Source organism: Microcaecilia unicolor, chromosome 6, assembly GCF_901765095.1.
Source record: "Microcaecilia unicolor chromosome 6, aMicUni1.1, whole genome shotgun sequence".
NCBI lineage: Eukaryota > Metazoa > Chordata > Amphibia > Gymnophiona > Siphonopidae > Microcaecilia > Microcaecilia unicolor.
In genome coordinates, this window is record NC_044036.1 from 259,839,474 (window position 1) to 259,859,583 (window position 20,110).

Sequence of the window (20,110 nt, forward strand, 5' to 3'; positions counted from 1 at the left end):
GTAACAATTTAAAAAAATTAAAATACCTCCCAAGTCCATAGCTCCCTTCCCTTGGGTGCTGAGCCCCCCAAATCCCCCCAAAACCCACTGCCCACAACTCTACACCATTACCATAGCACTTATGGCTGAAGGGGGGCACCTAGATGTGGGTACAGTGGGTTTTGGGGGCGGTTTGGAGCGCTCCCATTTACCACCACAAGTGTAACAGGTAGGGGAAGGATGGGCCTGGGTCCACCTGGCTGAAGTCCACTGCACCCACTAACAACTGCTCCAGGGACCTGCATACTGCTGTCATGGAGCTGGGTATGACATTTGAGGCTGGCATACAGGCTGGAAAAAAAAGTTTTTAAAGTTATTTTTTTTTGGTTGGGAGGGGGTTAGTGACCACTGGGCGAGTCAAGGGAGGTCATCCCCGATTCCCTCCAGTGGTCATCTGGGCAGTTGGGGTACTTTTTGGGGACTTGTTTGTGAAAAAAAAGGGTCCAGAAAAAGTGACCCAAATTCTCGCTTCTGGCGCCCTTCTTTTTTCCATTATCGGCCGAGCGTGCCCATCTCTCCTCAGGCAATAAACATGCCCCAGTCCCGCGTTCACCACGCCTCCGACATGCCCCCGTCAACTTTGTCCGTTCCTGCGACAGATTGCAGTTGGAGACGCCCAAAATCGGCTTTCGATTATACCGATTTGGGCACCCACGGGAGAAAGTCGCCCATCTCCCGATTTGGGTTGAAATATGGGCATCTTTCTCTTTCAAAAATAAGCTGGATTGCCTCCTATCCAATGAGTTTTTCATTTTCTTAGGAGTCTCTCATGAAGAACTTAGTCAAAGGTTTTCTGAAACTCTAGATACACTACATCAAAAGGCACAACTTTATCCACATGTAAATTATGCCTTCAAAGGAATGAAGCAAATTGGTGAGGCAAGACTTCCCTTGGCTAAACCCATGCTGAATCTGTCCAATTAAACCACATTTTTATGTGTTCCGTAATTTTATTCTTTATAATAGTTTACACTATTTTTCCTGGCACTGAAATCAGGCTTACTGTTCTGTAATCTCCCGGATCATCCCTGGATCCCTTTTTAAAAATCAGCGTTACATTGGTCACCTTCAAATCTTTAGGTATTATGGACAAGTTTAATGACAGGTTAGAGATCACTAATAACAGATCAGCAATTTCATGTTTGAGGTCTTTCAGTACCCTGGGATGTATGCCACTCAGTCCATTATCATGAAACTTTCAATAACATGAATTGCAACAACAAAGAGACCTCACTGTATGTGACCCTGCCAATGTATGATGCTTGAACATGAATGGTGCTATGATCCTTGGGGGCCCTGCTTCACACTCATGTTTCCAGACTTCTTCTAATGGATCTCCATGCCTTCCTGTGTTACAAGAAATATTTAAGAACAGGGGGAATTGCTCGGTGCATGTGCTGTATTTTTAAGTTTTAAGATATATATATTTTAACTAATTCTCCACAAATTACCTATATGGTAATAAGATTTACAATTGCAAGAATAAAGATGAATTGAATATTATATTTCTATTTATTGAATTACATTAACCTGTACTGCAAGGCTTAAAAGCATGGCACTAAATTTTAAAAGTGACCATGTGCTATCAGAACATAAAAAGACCATATAATTAGCTTTAGAAAGATTTATTTACAATACAGGTTTCAGTAAATAATGTTGCAAGCAAGAGGTAGTCTTAAGAATCTTAGAACAGGAGAATTTGTGCTTTAACACAAGATGATAGATTGAAAAGTAAATTATGGTTAACTTGCAAAAGTCCTTGTTTGTTGTCTAGCTGAGTGATGAGCAACATGAGGTAAGAGGAGCCCAAGAGTTCCCAAGAGTTCTGCAGTCAGTGATGGAAGAGAAAAGAAGAGCAGGGCACAGAGTGGAGAGTCTGTATTTAGAGGAGCATGCTTTTCCCTTTATACTGTCTTTTTGGAGCACTGAGTTGCAAAGGGTCATGGTCCTCGGTGTACTGATCCCTGGGTATTTGCAAAGCATTGTTGTCTTAGGGTCCACTGAGTTGTGGGTAATTTGCAAAGCATTATGGTCCCGGGTGCCCTTGGGTAATGTAGTTGCAGAGGAGCATGACTACATCATATGCTAAAAAGCCTTCTCTCTACACATGGGCTGGCATCCAGTTGTCTGAGGTAGCCAGCAAATGGTTTAGCAAGCAAATGGCCTCCTGTTTATGATTTCCTCTGAGTGCTTTTGTCCTCAATATCTGGATTCACACCTCTCCAGCCTTTCTGTCTCTTGGCGTCTTTGATCTTTGGAGATGTCTTGGTGACCCACCCAGCCAGCTTTTGTTTTAGGCGGGAGGAAAGAGGAAGTTTGAAAACTCTTTAGCACCATGGGAGTAGAGCCCACTACCCTACACCCACCACAATGCATTGCTGATGTGACTCTGCAGTACATCTAACAGAAAAGGTGTCACACTCACCCGAGAGCCAAATCACAACCAGGGAAAGGCTGTCAGAGGATAGAACACATTCTGCTGTCATGGAGGTGGGTACGGCATTTGATGCTGGCATACAGGCTGGCAAAAAAGGTTTTTATTTTTATTTTTTTAGTATGGGAGGGGGTTGGTGACCACTTGGGGGGAGTATGGGGAGGTTATCCCCCATTTCCTCCAGTGTTCATCTGGAGAGTTGGGGCACCTTTTGAGGCTTGGTCGTGAAAATAAAATGACCAAGTAAACCCGGCAAAATACTGCTTAACGCTATTTTTTTCCATTATCAGTGAAAGCTGGCTATCTGGTAGCCACGCCCATACCCGCCCATGTCCAGCTTTTGTTTTGCCACCGACACGCCCCTTTGAACTTTTGCCGGCGAGGTGACGGGAAAGCGGCGATGCTGTCAAAAAAAGCAGCTTTCGATTATACCGATTTCGCCGCTTTTCCAAGATCGCCGGCCATCTCCCGATTTGTGTTGGGAAATGGCTGGCAATCACTTTCGATTATGAGCTGGTATGTTACTATGAACCTTGGAACATGTCACCTAGTAGGAATTATGACTATTATAAGCAAATGATTCATCATTATTACTTTTTGTTTGCTCTTTCTCATGCCTTACGTTTAGGTAGCTAGGTTAAGCTTTCTGTGGTCATCTGGCATCTGTCCCATTAGGTTTCTATTCAGTCAGGTGGCAGAGTCTGGCTTTGCTCTGGTTTAAAATGGGCTTGCAATTACACCTTACATGACTTTAGCAAGTGTCATCTTGCCCCACCCCCAGAGACCATCTCCTTTTTGTCACCTGTTGAGGGACATAGGCTGTTCCCAAGTTTATGCCACAGGATATCTTACCCAGCATGCTAGCCACATCATTAGCATGAGAGTGAGCATCTGACCAATCGATACTACCACAATGGGATGGAACAATCTATTCAGTACATTATTCCCATTATTTGGCCTTCCAAGGAAAATATCCCACTATGAATGTTTCCCTATGTTCTCTATTTCAGAAGCTAACTGATGTATTAATAGCAATAATAAAAGGACAGATAAACAAGAATGGGAATATGGAGCTATTCTACTACTGTTGTCATTAGAAATATGAAAGGCACCATTATGCAATTACCATAATAATTTCCTAGGTTACTATCACACACAAAATAATTATTCCTATCAATCCTATACAATAATATTTACTTAATAATTGACCAAATAAGCAAAACAGAGTCATGGTATAGTACTATGAAATATTTTTCAGAGAGAAACTATTTATGGGTAGTGAGTGTGGTAAATGGGTTACAACATTCATCTACTTTATTTGATGTAGTAAATGAATAGACAATACTCATGTGTTTAGTGTCATCTATGAAAAATTCAGAAGAGATATATTAATTGTGCCTTGCACACAACTAATATGTTATTCAGGAGAGAGACCATGTGCATGCACTGGTTGTGATACAAAAAAAAACCTAAAACGGTCAGATATATCCCCTATACTGACTTGAATAATAGTGAACATGTTTTTCTTTTCTATAGCTTGCCTGCCAGTGAGAATGTTTTTCTTTTTTTGGGGGGAAAAGGACATGGTACAATATAAACTAATGGAAGGGCTGTTAGTGGGGAAGGTCTAGGAATGTCTTTTTATAGTTTCTTGGGTGCTCCATAACATAAAACAAACATATAAACATGGAGACCACGTGACAGACAAACAAAGAGCTCTAGTAGGCCTTATGTATTCGATCGGTCCATTCCGGATCCAGGATTGGGCTTAACCTGCAAATAAAACACAAAACACACAAAAGCAGTGTATGCAGCATCCAATTTGGATTACCAAAGCAGTTTCATTCATTAAGAAGTACTTCTTATGCGCAAAATAAGCAAAAATTATATATGGCATCACTATCTCATAAGTAGCAAAGGCACAGATCTGTTTATTTTAAAAAGTATCTGAGATAGCCATGTATATATCAATTACTAGCCCTATAAAAATCCTAGATTTAAAGCTTGAATTCTGAAAAAGAAAGAAAAAGACACTTTCACATTAATTTAAAAGGTCACATGGCTCCATGTTTCTGTTGGGACATTCCCTCCTTCACTGTTCCTTCCTGGGATTTTAGACCACGGCATGCAAGCTGGATATAGAAAGGTTTTAGTTTCTTCTACAAAAATAAGCATACCTTGTTAGTTCAAATTAAAGCACAATATTCAGTTTCAGCTCAAGTGGGAGTTACTTATTACAGATAGACATTTTAAATCTTATACAATATTACAAAGGTACTTCAGTGCAAAAACGTTTTACAATTTCAGTCACAATAGCTCACATGTGCGCTGGAGACACCTAGAGGTTATTTGGAAGAACAATCAGGTGTATTTCTTTAGCTGAGATATGTGTACCCATTTTGTCTTTCCCTGTGGAAAGCTGATCTGATATACCTCTGGGGATATACGGTTGGATACTGTATAAGGGCCATTCCAACCTGCAGAGAGGGCATGGTCCCGTTTTCCCTTAAAGAGCTTACGATACATTACCTGAGAACCTACTTCAAAGAGGGGGCTGATAGTAGAATGTAGACTTTTAGATTGAGATGCTTTCTCAAGAGCTTGATATAGTCACTAGAAATTAGGAGTGGCATAGTGTGTCCAAATAGTATCTGATAAGGGGTTACATGTGAATTCAGGCTAGATGTACTGCGTATGGATGCTAATATCAAAGGCAATTTCTGAGCCCAATCTTTGCCTGTTGAATTTACAACTTTTCTGAGGGCCTCTTTTATGGTCCTGTTCATTCTCTCTACCTGCCCAGAACTCTGTGGGTGATATGGAACATGAAGCTTGTGTTTTATATTTAGGGCTTGTAATAGGACTGTGAAAATGTCACCCACAAATGCTGGTCCACAATCCGAGTCGATGATTTGAGGAGTGCCAAACCTGCAAATTACCTCAGAGAACAGTTTATTAGTAGCGGTCTGTGCAGTATGATTTTTACAAGGGAATGCTTCCACCCAGCCACTAAAAGCATCAGCAATAACTAGAAGGTATTTATATCCCTCTCTGGTCACTGGTAAATTGTCTATGAAATCAATTTGTAACCGGTGCCAGGGTCCTACCCTTCTCTGATGTAAAAGTGGTGTTGGTTTGGTCTGTCCTGCTTTAACTTGTGCACATTGTAGGCAGCCGCCTACCCAATCCTCCACTTCCTTTCTCATTCCTGGCCATGATGCCATGGCTTTAAGGTGACTAAGGGTTCCCTCTACTCCCTCATGCAGATAGGAGTGGGCTAAACAAATCAGTTCTTGTCTAAATATTTGATCTGGTATATGCTCAGAAGTATCTCTACCAGATCTGCTGACAGCAGAAATCTGAGAAGCTAACAAGTCTACCTGATGGTTAAAAGAAGCTTCAAGGGAATGATGGGGGGTCCTGGTGTGATTTAACATGACATATCATTAATTTACCTGGATGACACTGTAACCAATTCCCAATCCATTTCCACAATTGCTCTTGCTGCAAAGGCAGTGCAGAAACCATTACGAGACCACTGACTCAGCCATCCTGAGCAGACTTGTACTACATAATCACTGTCGCTGTATATCATTAAAGGATGCGTTAGGAGGCACTTATGAGATATGTTAATGTCTATATGTGGACATGTGTGAATTAATACAGCCTGGACAGCCAATACTTCTGCGTTCTGAGCTGAGGAATGGTTATCAGATACCAGTTTATCTGATTCTGTCCCAATAACTCTTTAAAGCTGTATTTTTATATTGGTATATATTTGTATCTGATCCAGCACAATCAATAATTCTGCTACATGTTTCAATAATTCTGACAATTAAACTCATATTATTACACATGGAGACATTTTGTGGTGGAAGGAGATGGAGGTGCTTGAAAATTTCTCATCTGTGTCTGAGGCACAGGAGGACCAGGAGCTCTGTCTCTGGCACTGAAAAATTAGGTTTCCTGTGTAGAGACATGACCAGACATATTGAGGAACATTACTCCATGTGCAGGAGGTATATATGCACATTTGTCACATGGAGGGAATATGCTGCCATTGCCGCAGACGTTTTCTCGACACGGACCAGTACCACCATTGCACATTTTGCAATGTGTATTTCTGATTGGTAGAGAAATTTATCTCAAAACATCTATGATGTTTGCAATGCGTCCTCTTTCTACATGTTTTTCTTTTCAAATATTAATTTATTTATTTATTGCATTTGTATCCCACATTTTCCCACCTCTTTGCAGGCTCAATGTGGCTTACAATACATCATGAATAGTAGAGATATATGAGAAATAATCATTTAGTATTACAGAAGGCTCTTGGGTAACATGATAATGATAAAGCGTGATGTTAAAATAACTAACAAATAGAAAGATAATTCTGGGTATGTATGAAGGAGTTCATATTTGTTGGTCTTTACATTTATTTATTTCTTCTATTATGGACTCATGAAGGTTTATTTCACCATTTGGGCATCATATCCAAAATGCCCCTCAGAACTTACAGGTTTTTTTTCTTCTAAGAATGGAACTTAATTATAGACTGAGCAATCTCCATTTTGGAAACCAATTTTTCCATAGACTATGATAGGGAAATCATATTTTTAATAAAATTACCATCCAAACAAACCACAAACACTATAATTTTCTTCCAAGTTTTAATACACATTTAAACACCTTTAACATTTTTCCGCCAAAATTTCCCACCCTAAAAAAACACATAACACCATCAACATCCCCTCAAACTTATAAAATACCAACGCAGAAAAGTTCCCAAGTTACACAATCCCAAAATGGACCAACATAAGCTTCAAAAGCAGTCTGTACCATAAAACTCAATTTTAACCAAATAAATAACATTTGTTCAAGAAGTTTACCACCCTAGCCTATCTTCTGAGGACCTCCAGACCACTCAGCTATCAAAAATGAAATGTTTAAATTAAACCCCAGAGCCCAAGCCCTGAGGCTCCAAAATCCACATTTTAAAATCAAAATAATTTTATGGGAGGCTAAGGGACCTGTTACCTGGGTCCCTGATTACTTTTCATGTGGTCACCACCACTAGATCCAATCCAGATGGAACCACCGTATTGCCGGGGGCTGCCCATGATCTCCCATGGCAGCTCATCGGGTAGTATAACAAATTGAGGTCCTGGCCTACTGGAGCTCCGAGCCAAGAATCACGCATGCACTAGAGCTCCAGCAGCCCAGGCTGAATGCCGGCCATTTTCCCAGTACTTTCCCTCCCAGCTGCTCTCTCTTCTGCCTCGCAGCAGCACGGTTAATTGTGCCTACCCCGATTCTGAGCCTGGTAGTCACCAACTTAACTCCAGACACAGAAACAGGTTTGTACTGACCCATCAATGGTGCTGATGGGCTGAAACTGGCCCAAAGTTGGCACACAACCCAGGCCAGGTAATTGTTTTTTAACCATAGGTTACATTTGATTTTGCTTTCTATTACTGAAGTTATTTGGAAATCAGGAGAATGGTTTGTTGCCTATATTCCATTTATTGAATATCTGATAAAGCCAGAGTGATCTGTAAGAATTTTCAGAGGCAGTATTACTCTTTCCTTAACTGTTCTTGTATGCTATCTCTTTTTCTTCCTTTTAAGAATTGCCCCATTGATTTGTCATTGACATGACCTCTTACAGATGGTCTGATGTAACGAGTCTCATCTTGGAGTCTTATCAGCCAGAACTTAAAATTGGATAGGAAATGGATAATTGCTCCTGGATAGCTATAATTAAGAAACCATTAATGTAGTTTCATTTTAGTTTAAGCCTCTCTCTCTCCATTTGAGCAGAGAAATATGAAATTAAGGTATTAGCTACTTTCAAAGAGATGACTCACTAGCTAATAAGTACCCGGAGCAATTTCTCAAATACAAGAATAAAGGATCCTACTTTTTTTTCTTCTCTAAGCTTTAATTTTGGAGTGTTCATACTGTAGTCTCTTGGGGTAATGTGAAGCTAAAAGCAGTTTCCTGATAGAATTCTGACAGTGCGAGCATTTCTCACAACATGTATGCCAGAGCTAGATAAGGCGAGAAGAAAAAGAAGTGTAGCCAACACAGCCCTTCCATAGAAAGACTGCAGGACAATGTGGATAAAACAGGAGACTTTATTCCAAGTGAGACCTGACACAGTGTCATGTTTTGGCCTAGTGCCTGCCTCAGAGGTCTGTTCAAAAAGTCTCAACAGAACTTTCTTTGTATGATTCAAAGTGATACACACACTCTTTACAAAGATGCTGTAACTAAAGCAAAAAGATGCCAAATCAAAAGTCAAAGACATAAAGCAAGCAAACTTGGAATAAAGTCTCATGTTTTATCCACATCACCCTCCTGTTTTTCTTTGGAAGAGCTGTGTTGGCTACACTACGTTTTCTTCATACCTCTACATTCGTAGTGTTTTACGGTCCTCCACATTTTTGTGGTCTTCCTCACAAAGCCAGATAAGGGCAATATAGCAAGACTTTCCTTAGAGCAGTGCCAGTCAAGACTTAGCAATATGAATTTCTCTCCTCTGCTCATCTCTCTCACTTCTTCCCCAGTGTAGTCCCTCTCAGCAGTGTGAATTTCCTCACAGCATTGCCCGATCAGTGCTACAGCAGGGTGAACTTCCCTGCAACAGTCTTAGTTGAAGAAGATTCTACAAGCATGCGGTGTTGTTTCTTCAATGATTACATTAAGGGCCTCAGAAGATGTAGTCAAGTGGGATGATGCAAGTTGGATGATACAGATTGGCACAGACAGGTGAGCAAATGCAAGTAAAAAAGCATGCAGCTATTTCTGCTCCTCTGTGCTTGCTTAAAATTGATAAGCCAGACGGCGAAGGTAACAGAGTAGCATAGTAGATGATGGCAGATAAAGACCCCCATACATATTAGAAAGTTTTAACCTGCACTAATCAAGTTAATGCATGGTAATGATAAATTTATAGACTAATGCACATTAAATCGCACACACCAAGGATCCACTATTTAAAAGCATTTATCTGAGTAGCAGCTCCAGTTGTCCAGAATAAATGCTGATGACAGGTGCCATCCCTGGATTTTCATTATCATAATTCATTTTCATATACCACTTAGACCTAAGCCAGTTTACAGTTTTGTTTTATAAGTGCTGGGTCTGTCCCTACTGGACTCACAATCTAAGTAGTACATTGTACTACAGTTGTACCTAGGGTAATAGAGGATTAGGTGTCTTGTTCATTGTCATATTGAGCTGCAGAGAGAATTGAACTGGGTTCCCCAAGTCTGTAACCCACTGCACTAACCATTAGGCCACTCCTCCACTTCAAGGTAATGCACTGAAAATCCAAGATAATCCAAAATAATGCACTGAAAATCATTGCAGACCCTTCCAGTGCTATTACTGCAGACCACCCCACGCAGATTCTCTGGATATCAGTAATATTCAGTGCCATGATCTGGTCTTTCCTACATAATATACTAAACTCAGATAGTTTTTATTAGGGAAGGTAATCCATCTGCACTGGCTTATTATTTCTGTGCTCTCTTATAGCTATAATATTCCATATTTGCTTGTTTTAATTATTGTATACTAGTAAAAAAGGCCCGTTTCTGTTTGAAATGAAACGGGCGCTAGCAAGATTTTCCTCAGAGTGTATGTTTCAGAAAGAGCGTGTGTGAGAGATGGAGCGTTTCTGTCAGAGAGAGAATGTGAGAGAGAGTGTGTGTGTGTATTTGTGTGAGAGAGAGAGAGTGTGTGTGAGAGACAGAGTGTCTGTGTGTGTGAGACTGTGTGTGAGAGAGAGGGACAAAGAGATAGAGACTGTGTGTGTGTGACAGAGAGAGTGTGTTAGACAGTGAGTGTGTCAGAGAGAGTGTATGTGAGAGACAGAGAGTGAGTGAGTGTGTGGTGGTGAACTGAGAGGATGTGGCAGGGGGCTTGGAGGGGGGTCAGCATTGCTGGTGGTGGTGGGGGGTGGGGGTTGGCCGTGTTGTTGCTGTCTGGTATTAGTGTGGTGCTTTCTTGTGTGTGTGGGTTTTTTTTTTTTGTTCAAGGGGGGGGGGGGGGTTGGGGGTGTGCCATGCTGGCAAAGTGGGAGGAAGTGGAGGGGGTCTTTGAGGGTGGTTATTGTTGCAGGGGTGATATATATATATATAGAGAGAGAGAGAGAGAGTGATTGTGCATCTCTCCATGTTCTGTATCAGTGTATGTGTGTTTGAGTGTTTTTTGCTGGGGTTTTGAGGGGGAGGGTAGCGGTGTTTGTGTGTGTGGAAGTGATGTCAAAGTTGGTGTGTGGGGTTGAGAAATTGTGTGTGTGTGTGTGTGTGGAGTTTATATTGTGTGTGTGTGTGTGTGTGTGTGTGTGTGTGTGTGTAACAATATAACAGGGAGGGGGTTATCTGGTGAATTTGGAGGTGTTTGCTGCAGTGTGTTTTTATGAGAGGTGGAGGAATCTTGTTAGTTGGGGGGGGGGGGGGGCCTTGGTCGGCAAACAGTGACGGTGTGGGTGGTTTGTTTTTCACATGGAATACTCCCAGGAACCGGGTGCTTCCGGCTTTCACGGGGAGAGGAGGAGTGTGGAACCCCATAGGTGGCAAGAGGGCATTGTTTGGGTATGTTGTAATGGCACATCACCAAGCCCCTACCCCCCCCCCCTTGGAATATCACCCTCCTCCCCAGCGCATCACCAAGACCCTCCCCCCCCCCCGCCCACATCAACTCCTCAGAACTTCTCAGAAAGCTTAATTGTTGGAAAAAATATTTCCAACTATTTAAAGTATCTCCGTGTAACTTCATTGAGTGTCCCCTAGTTTTTGTACTTTTTGAAAGAATAAAAAAATCAATTCCTACTCGTTCTATACCACTAAGGATTTTGTAGACTTCAATCATATTCCCCTCAGCAGTCTCTTTTCCATGCTGAAGAGCCCCAATCTCTTTAGTCTTCCCTAATATGAGAGGAGTTCCATCCTCTTTATCATTTTGGTCACTCTTCTTTGAACCTTTTCTAATTCCACTAACAGGGGCATTTTCAAAAGAGAAAGGCGCCCATCTTCCGACACAAATTGGGAGATGGGCGTCCTTCTCTCAGGGTCGCCCAAATCGGCATAATCAAAAACTGATTTTGGGCGTCCTCAACTGCAGTCCATCGCGGGGATGACCAAAGTTCACAGGAGCATGTTGGAGGCGTAGCGAAGGCGGGACTGGGGCGTGCTTAAGAGATAGGCGTCCTCGGCCGATAATGGAAAAAAGAAGGGCATCCCTGATGAGCACTTGGTCGACTTTACTTGGTCCATTTTTTTTCACGACCAAGATTCAAAAAGGTGCCCAAACTGACCAGATGACCACCGGAGGGAATCGGGGATGACCTCCCCTTACTCCCCCAGTGGTCACCAACCCCATCCCACCCTAAAAGAACATTAATTTTTTTTTTGCCAGCCTTTATGCCAGCCTCAAATGTCATACCCAGCTCCATGACAGCAGTTTGCAGGTCCCTGGCCAGGCGGACCCAAGCCCATCCCCCCTCTACCTGTTACACTTGTGCTGGTAAATGTGAGCCCTTCAAACCCACCCGAAACCCACTGTACCCACATGTAAGTGCCCCCTTCACCCCTTAGGGCTATGGTAGTGGTGTACAGTTGTGGGGAGTGGTTTTTTTTTGGGGGGGGTTGGGGGGCTCAGCATCGAAGGTAAGGGAGCTATGCACCTGGGAGCAATTTCTGAAGTCCACTGTCGTGCCCCTTAGGGTGCCCGGTTGGTGTCCTGGTATGTGAGGGGGACCAGTGCACTACGAATGCTGGCTCCTCCCACGACCAAATGTCTTGGATTTGGTCATTTTTGAGATGGGTGTCCTCGGTTTCCATTATTGCTGAAAACCAGGGACGACCATCTCTAAGGTCGCCCATCTCAACATTTAGGTTGACCATCTCTAAGGTCGACCTAAATGTTGAGATTTGGGCGTCCCCGACTATATTATCGAAATGAAAGATGGACGCCCATCTTGTTTCGATAATAGTGTTTTCCTCGCTCCTTTGCCGGGACGTCCTTAGAGATGGACACCCTTAGAGATGATCGTCCCCGTTCGATTATTCCCCTCTACATCTTTTTTGAGATACTGCAACCAAATCTGAATGCAATTGTCAAGGTGAGGTCACACCATGTAGCAATACTGCCTCACACTGGGAAGAAGATTTCAGCATATTGTCTACCTAGATCTTTTTGGGTGCTGACCCCCAAAGTGGACCCTTGCATCAGGTAGCTACATTTGAGCATTCAAAATTGGGTACAGATCTCAGATCATGCCCCAAATAATTAGTTAATGGGCTCCAATGATTTAATTATTGGAGATAACAAGCACTTAATAGGCATTAATTATGATTTGGGTGCCGATCTGACTAGGTGCTATTCTGTAACAATGGGAGCCTAAATTGGGGATGTGGCCATGGGAGGGGCATGGGCAGGTTAGGGGCATTCACAAATGATGTGTGCAGTATTACAGAATAGCAGGGATCCGCACCTAATTTGTACACCAGGATTTGCACCAGGTTTCAGCTAGCGTTAAGTTCTCTCACCCAAAGTTGAGTGCTGAATTTGGTGCACAATCCTATTCTATAGTGCTCATCCTGAAGCACCCATTACAGAACAGCATTGAGTGCTGAAATTTATTGGCGCTAAATTTTCAGTGCCATTTATAGAATCTTGCCTTAACTGCTTAACTCACTTTAGTAGAAGGTCCCCTGAGTCAACAATCTGGATAATGCTGTTAATTATTGCCAGTAGCTGAATAACAGCAGCAATCACCAATATAGCAAGATATTCTGCACCGATATCGGGACATCACCAGTACTGAATATTTTGGTATGTGTTTACACATCACAAACTGTGTTTCAAAGAAATGTCATTGGGCCCCAAACTGCACTGGCTCCCAATTAAAGAACGTATTGCTTTCAAAATCTGCACCCTGGTTCATAAAATTATCTACGGCGAAGCCCCGGGATACATGACAGATCTCGTAGACCTACCAACCAGAAACACAACAGGATCAACACGAACATACATAAATCTCCACTACCCAAGCTGTAAAGGACTCAAATACAAATCAACCTATGCATCCAGCTTTTCCTACATAAGCACACAACTATGGAACACATTACCAAAAGCCATGAAAACAACTTATGATCACCTAAACTTCCGGAAAACATTAAAAACTAACCTGTTCAAAAAGGCATACCCTACCGATCCAACTTAAATGCCTGTACCCTGCAACACAACGAAACCAAAGCTCGTAATGGACATATAATAACTCTTCCACACAACGATTCCCTAATGTGTCTGTACACACGAACCTTATTCTACCACAACATTACTGTATTTGTTCATACCAGAATTGGCGAATGCCTTTATGGTACTATGTAAGCCACATTGAGCCTGCAAATAGGTGGGAAAATGTGGGATACAAATGTAACAAATAAAAAATAAATAAGTGGGCAGAAGCTTCTCCTGACTGCTTACATCACCTGTCGCTGCCAAACCATCGATATTCAGTGGCACTAAAGTGGGTAATATTACCTCTAACCGGCCCCCAAAACAGTGGACTAATCAGGTACGGACCATGGAGCAGCTCTTAGGCGGAGCCAGTCCTTATGTGGGCGCCAGCAATATTTAGCTGAGGCCCGCATTTAAGCAGGTGAATTTAGGACTAATCAAAAGCTGTCTTAAATTCACCCGCTTATCTTATGCAGGCCCTGGCTGAATATTAGGCCAAGACCCACATTAACGAATTTGTGTTTTTCCCCTTCCTGCCTCCACCATGAGGTCTGTAGGACCCCTTCCCAGCCCCCTGAAGTGCGGTGGCACCCCTCTCCCCAACATAAGGCCTCCCCTGGTCAGTATCGCCTCCCATTCCCTTCCCCTTCTTCCAGTCAGGATAAGACCTCCCTCCCAAGGTCTACATGACTCCCTGGCGGTCCAGCAGAGTGTCAGGGCATGAGCAAACTCCCCTCGCTCCTGCTCATAGTGGAAGCTTCCTCAAAATGACTGCCAGTGATCTCTCACAGTAATTGCAGTACTGCAAGGTTGCCATGAAAGGTTGCAGCAGTAATTTTGAGTAAGCTGATGCTAGGGGCAGGAACAAGGGGGATTCACTTCTGTCCCCGACGTTCCACTGGACCACCAGGGAGGTCAGGTAGACCCCAGGGGGGTCTCATCCTGACCAGGAGGTAGAGGGCTTTTGTTGGGTGGTGACACTGCACATCGAGGGGGCTGGGAGGAGGGCCTACAGATTTGATGGGGGGGGGGCAGGAAGGGGGAAAATAATTTTTTTAATGAGGGTCCCAGCCCAATATTCAGCCAGGGTCTGCATGGATTTCTTATGTGGGCCCTGACTGAATATCGGCCAGGTCTGCATAAGCTCTGGCAGCCAGCCTGCCCTCATTTAGTCTCTGCTATTCAGTGCCAGTGCCTGGCACTGAATATTGGGGGCTAAACTAGCTGGTGACGGTAGGCATTTAAAAAAAACACTCACCGCTGCCGACTGAATAATGGGGGGGTTGGTGTTTAAATATTGACCCGTAAATTTAATAAACTGAACACTCACTAATGAATGCACATAGCTGTTCTAAACTAGGGTTACCATATTTTGTCCCCCCCAAAAGGACACATGCCCCGCCCCATTTCACACCCTCGCTCCGCCTCATGTCACATTTTCCCCTCCCCCCTGTCACACACCCCGTCACTCCCCCTCTCCTTACCTTACTACTGCCCTGGTGGTCTAGTGACCTCTTCGGAGCAGGAAAGAGCCCCTTCTTTCCTGCCCGGAGCGCTGCCCTGCATGCAATCTTCCTGTTCATGATCTCGGTGCCGATTAAAAATGGCCACCAAGAGTTGAAGTCTCACAAGGTCACTTCAACTCTTGGCGGCCATTTTGAATCGGCGCCAATATCACGAACAGGAAGGATGCATGCAGGGCAGTGCTCCGGGCAGGAAGAGGGGGCTCTTTCCTGCCCCGAAGGCGGAAGAGGTCACTAGACCACCAGGGCAGTAGTAAGTAAGGGGAGGGGAGGCTATCAATCTGTCCATTTGTCCAGAAATCCAGACAAACGAGCAGATTGGCAAAACCCGCCCGGTTGCCCGGACATGTCCTCAAAAAGAGGACATGTCCAGGTAAACCGGACATATGGTAACCCTATTCTAAACTGATCAGCATTTTCAGTAAAGCGCTTTAGGTATCCCTACTGGTCCAGCAGTGAATGTCCTCCCACTACAAAGAAGCCAGTGGATAAAGTGATTTGTTAGCGCCTTTCATAGAAAGAGGAGGAAGGATACCCATGATATGAAAACTAATTTTACAGCTATTTTAAAGTTGTGAGTCTGGTAAATTGACTGTTACGTTCTGCAGAAATTACTGTGTTTGCATTCAAAAGGGCATGGCCTTGTAAGAAAGACTCTGGATGAAGACTGAATTGCAAAGTCCAGGAAGTGCCCAGGTTCCAAATTGATTAGTTGAGGTCATATCTCATTAGTGTGCCATGAATTCCCTGGCATGCATTCAAGGTTGTCCCATGTATAATCTCAGAGCAGCCAGCTCTGAAAGGAAATAAAAAAAGAACCGGACCAAACAAAGCAAGAAAAGACTTCCCCATCTTTGTGCAAGGCAATACCTTCTAAATTTGCAATAGAGAAAATTTAACCATGGCACATAAATTTTACATGAGTCACCGAGGCCCAGAGAAAAATTAATTTGATGTTGTCTTTTGATAGAGATGTAGTTTTCTCCTTTGAAGGTTGTGATTCAATTTGTGTTAAAACTTAATCACATATCCCTGTTGCGTGCAAATATATATGAGTGTGAAAAGGAAACTTTTCCATTTTAATACATATCATTATTTGAATGCTAATTTAGGTTGCTGAGAAATAAAAAAAAAAGATCTATTCTCCCTCTCATTCACTCAGCAAGGAACATACCAAGCAAATGCAGAAAAGAGCACCTTGTGGTAGATGTGGTTGCCTCTTTTGTATGCGCAGTGCTGTGCCTATTTTTCAAGATAACCTTTATTTCATGTACAGAGTGTTAGCTTTGCTTGAAAAAAAAATAAAAAGGCAAGATAACACCCTCACCTGCAGAACATTATTAGGCTTACTTGAAAAAAGTCTCTTCGCAGGGATGAGTCCTTCTGCTGCATGTTAATGTGGTAGAGATATGTAGGGGAACAATCTTTCCTTCATTTCATTTCATTCACTTCACTTGTTTCTTTCTTCCTTCTTTTTGTGGCCACTCATCATTTGTCCTTTGCTCCCTTTTCCCTCTCCCACGCTTTCCTTCCTAGTTTCTATTTTCTCTCTTCAAGTCCCATCTTTGCTTCCTCTTTTCCTGTTACCCTTTATTGTTATTTTTTCTCTTTCCCCCATCCTTATTTAGCTTTCTCATTCCATCCTTTTGTCTTCCATATTTCTCTTCTATTCGCCTCTTCCTGGCTGTTTTCCACCTTCTAATCTCCCTCAATATACCATCCTCAGGATTGATTTTAGGGTGGGATGAGCAGAGCAGTTGCCTGGGCACTATACAACAAAGGGCACCATTGGAAGACAGTCATTAGTGAATGAGAAGTTTTGACCAGGTCCCCTTACCCATCTAACCTCCCCGTTGCATTGACCACTAAGATGCTCTGCAAGCCTCCCACTGATCCAGCCCACTCCAAGTACATACAAACCAAAAGTCACTGACAAGTCCACTCACTCCTTTCTGGGAAGAGGTGGACTGCTATCAAGCATCGCTTTTTCCTGGGGATGATGTCATCAACATGACCCCTCTCTCAAGGGGGCCGCATCATCAACATGTTCCCTCTCTCTGGGTGTGTGTGTGGGGGGGGGGGGGCAGATTGTACAGTTTCAATACCCCCAAACATGGTTACCTTGCCTAAGAGTCAGCTCTATGCTCTTTTTACCCCCCTGAAGACATGCAAATGTTTCAGGAAAAAAATAGTTTGCCAAAAATCTTCCAAAAAATCCAACAAAATCCATGGAATTCAAAGCACTTCCAAAATTTCCCCCACTCTCCCATCCTGGTCTTTTCTGCCAGTTTGTCTCTTTCTTTTACTGGATGTTTCTTGGCTTGCAATAAAGGAACAAGCAAAGTAACAATTACTCATTAATTTAATCCTAAATTAACTGTGCAATAGAGGTGAAAGATGAAATGTAAGCACACCGTTATCCCATATGGAAGCAACAACTACAAGCACATTGTCATCAACAAATGTGTACACAGTGGCAGCAGTCTCACAGTGTGCTAGAAAGAAACGCTTTTGTTCTCCACACAAAGCGGAAGCTGAAACCTTGTGCGTTGCCAGACTGCCAGGGCTTTAATCTCTCTATTAATCATTTTGTTTATTTTCGTGTGACTGATTAATTTGGGAACAAATGATTCCTTGAGATACATGTTTTTATACTGTGATTTTATTTATATGTTGCATGCTAATAGCTTCTAGATTGGTTGATATGGGGACAGATTCCATTTGTATTTGGTGGTATGGGAGGGTATTGGGATGTTTAATTACAGTTTAATTTTAGGGGCTATGTTTTTTTTGTAATTTTTTATATAATGTTATATATATTATTTTGTACACCAAGACAAATATTGTGGAGACAAGTGTGAAGGTGGGCAGACGTCTAAGGTCTATGCCCTGAAAATGGCAGAGACAAATCAAAATCATGTGTGTATATGGAGTATTATCTTGTTTGTGTTGTTGGGCAGACTGGATGAACTGTACAGGTCTTTATCTACTGTCATCTACTATGCTAACTAAGACCAAGATACACTACAAAGAAAGAAAGAGGCCAACTATATATATGTAGACAGATGTTGTGATGCATATGAAAATTGGCACTGGCCCACCCAAGCCTTTCTCAGTTCCACTTCCTTTTTATCTGCAAATTAAGCACTGCATAAATATATTACAGATGTAGATCAGATACTGTAAGTATTTTCAGAAACCAACATACCTGCATCTGGGATATTTCTTCAGGAGAGAATGAATAGCAATAAGTGAATGACTTCAATTACAGTATGCAATTATGTGTTACCTTATTTACAAAGTGTAGCTACACAGTAATGATGGCTTCTATAAAAGGATTTTACTGACAAGAACACTGTGTTCTGTTAGGCAGAAGTAGACTTATCATACCTGTTTTTGCCATATGTCTTTCAACTTCTCATTAACCTTGTTTATTTTCAGGCATCCCGGAGATAAGTCAACATTCACTGGTCTTGTAGCTTGATACCACTGAACCTCCCTCCCTCTATCTCTCCAACTCACTCACTTGCCCCCCTGTTTACTAAGCCACTCTAAAGGCTGTTGCATGGCAATGACAATAGCCAGTGGTGTGCTGGTAAATGTTTAGCAACAGGCTCTCTCCCCGGGCCACCTCTGCGCCCTCCCCGTCCACCTCTGTGCCCCCCCAAATTGCAGAGCTGGCTATACCCGGTAAGCGAGCCTTGGGGGGGGGGGGGGCAATGCATTACTCTCTCCGGGAATTTTTTTTAATACTCCAAGGCTTCAATCTAATTCATGTGGGATAAAATGCCATAAATAAGTAAAAAAAAAAATAGGAACTCTGAACGTTGAGCACCTGATTCCCATAACATGATGTCTGTTTTAAAAGCCCTTTACCAGGAGAAAAAAAATCTCTGCACCAATAACAGGGTTAGGTGTCCCTATGTAGCGCCCCCTAGGTTTCTGCGTTGCCTTGTCCCAAAGTAGTAGCAAAGCTACTGGTGTCACAATGGTTGGTGGCAAAAAGGACTCCTCTGGGTCAAGACACACATCAACCCAAAACCGCTTCAGAAGTTCATTAAAAAAACTGCATTAAAAATAATTGGAGAACGTGTGATAACTCCTGAGAAACTCGCACTCAGACGTTTTCAATAAACAAATCTTTATTACACATCAATAAAAAAAACTTTCATAAATTACTCTAAATTCTTTAAAAGATATTGGTAAATTCACTCAATAAAACTTTATCATGTGAAGTAGTTTCACATAATAAAAATAACTAACCAGACATTTATCCTTATATCAAATACTCTCTTTTAGAGTCAATTACTTCTTTAATACAGTGCTCCCAATAATCATAGCACTAACATAAGCATTTAATATACTCTCTTTTAAACTACTCAATTTTCTACTTGCTGCTCTTTCTCACTGTGGAATCTTTATCAGGTAAGTATATTCAATTTTGTTTAAGCTTCACTTTTGCTTAAATTTTATCAAAGGATAAATTCCTTTGTGCTGAAATTTGTCTCTGTTCTTCTCCTTCTCAGGTCTGGAACCCTCCAGGAACCTCTCCAGGTAAGTAATGTTCTCTTTAGTGTACTCTTGAAATGTTTATAGCACAACACTAAAGCGCTTTTAAAATTACCCTAATGTCCCAAAAATAATTAACAAAAAAAACCCATGTGTGCACACACAAAAAAAATTATACTTGCAGCGCTTGATCTCCTTCAGACGCTGTCTAGCGTTGTCTTTCCTCTCACACTCACTCTGGAACCGCTTCACCTTGGCACCGACACTGGAACTGAGGCACTGCTGTGGCACTGGTACTGCAGCACTGGTACTGTGATACTGGAGTTGTAATGCTGGCACCGGTATCTGACTC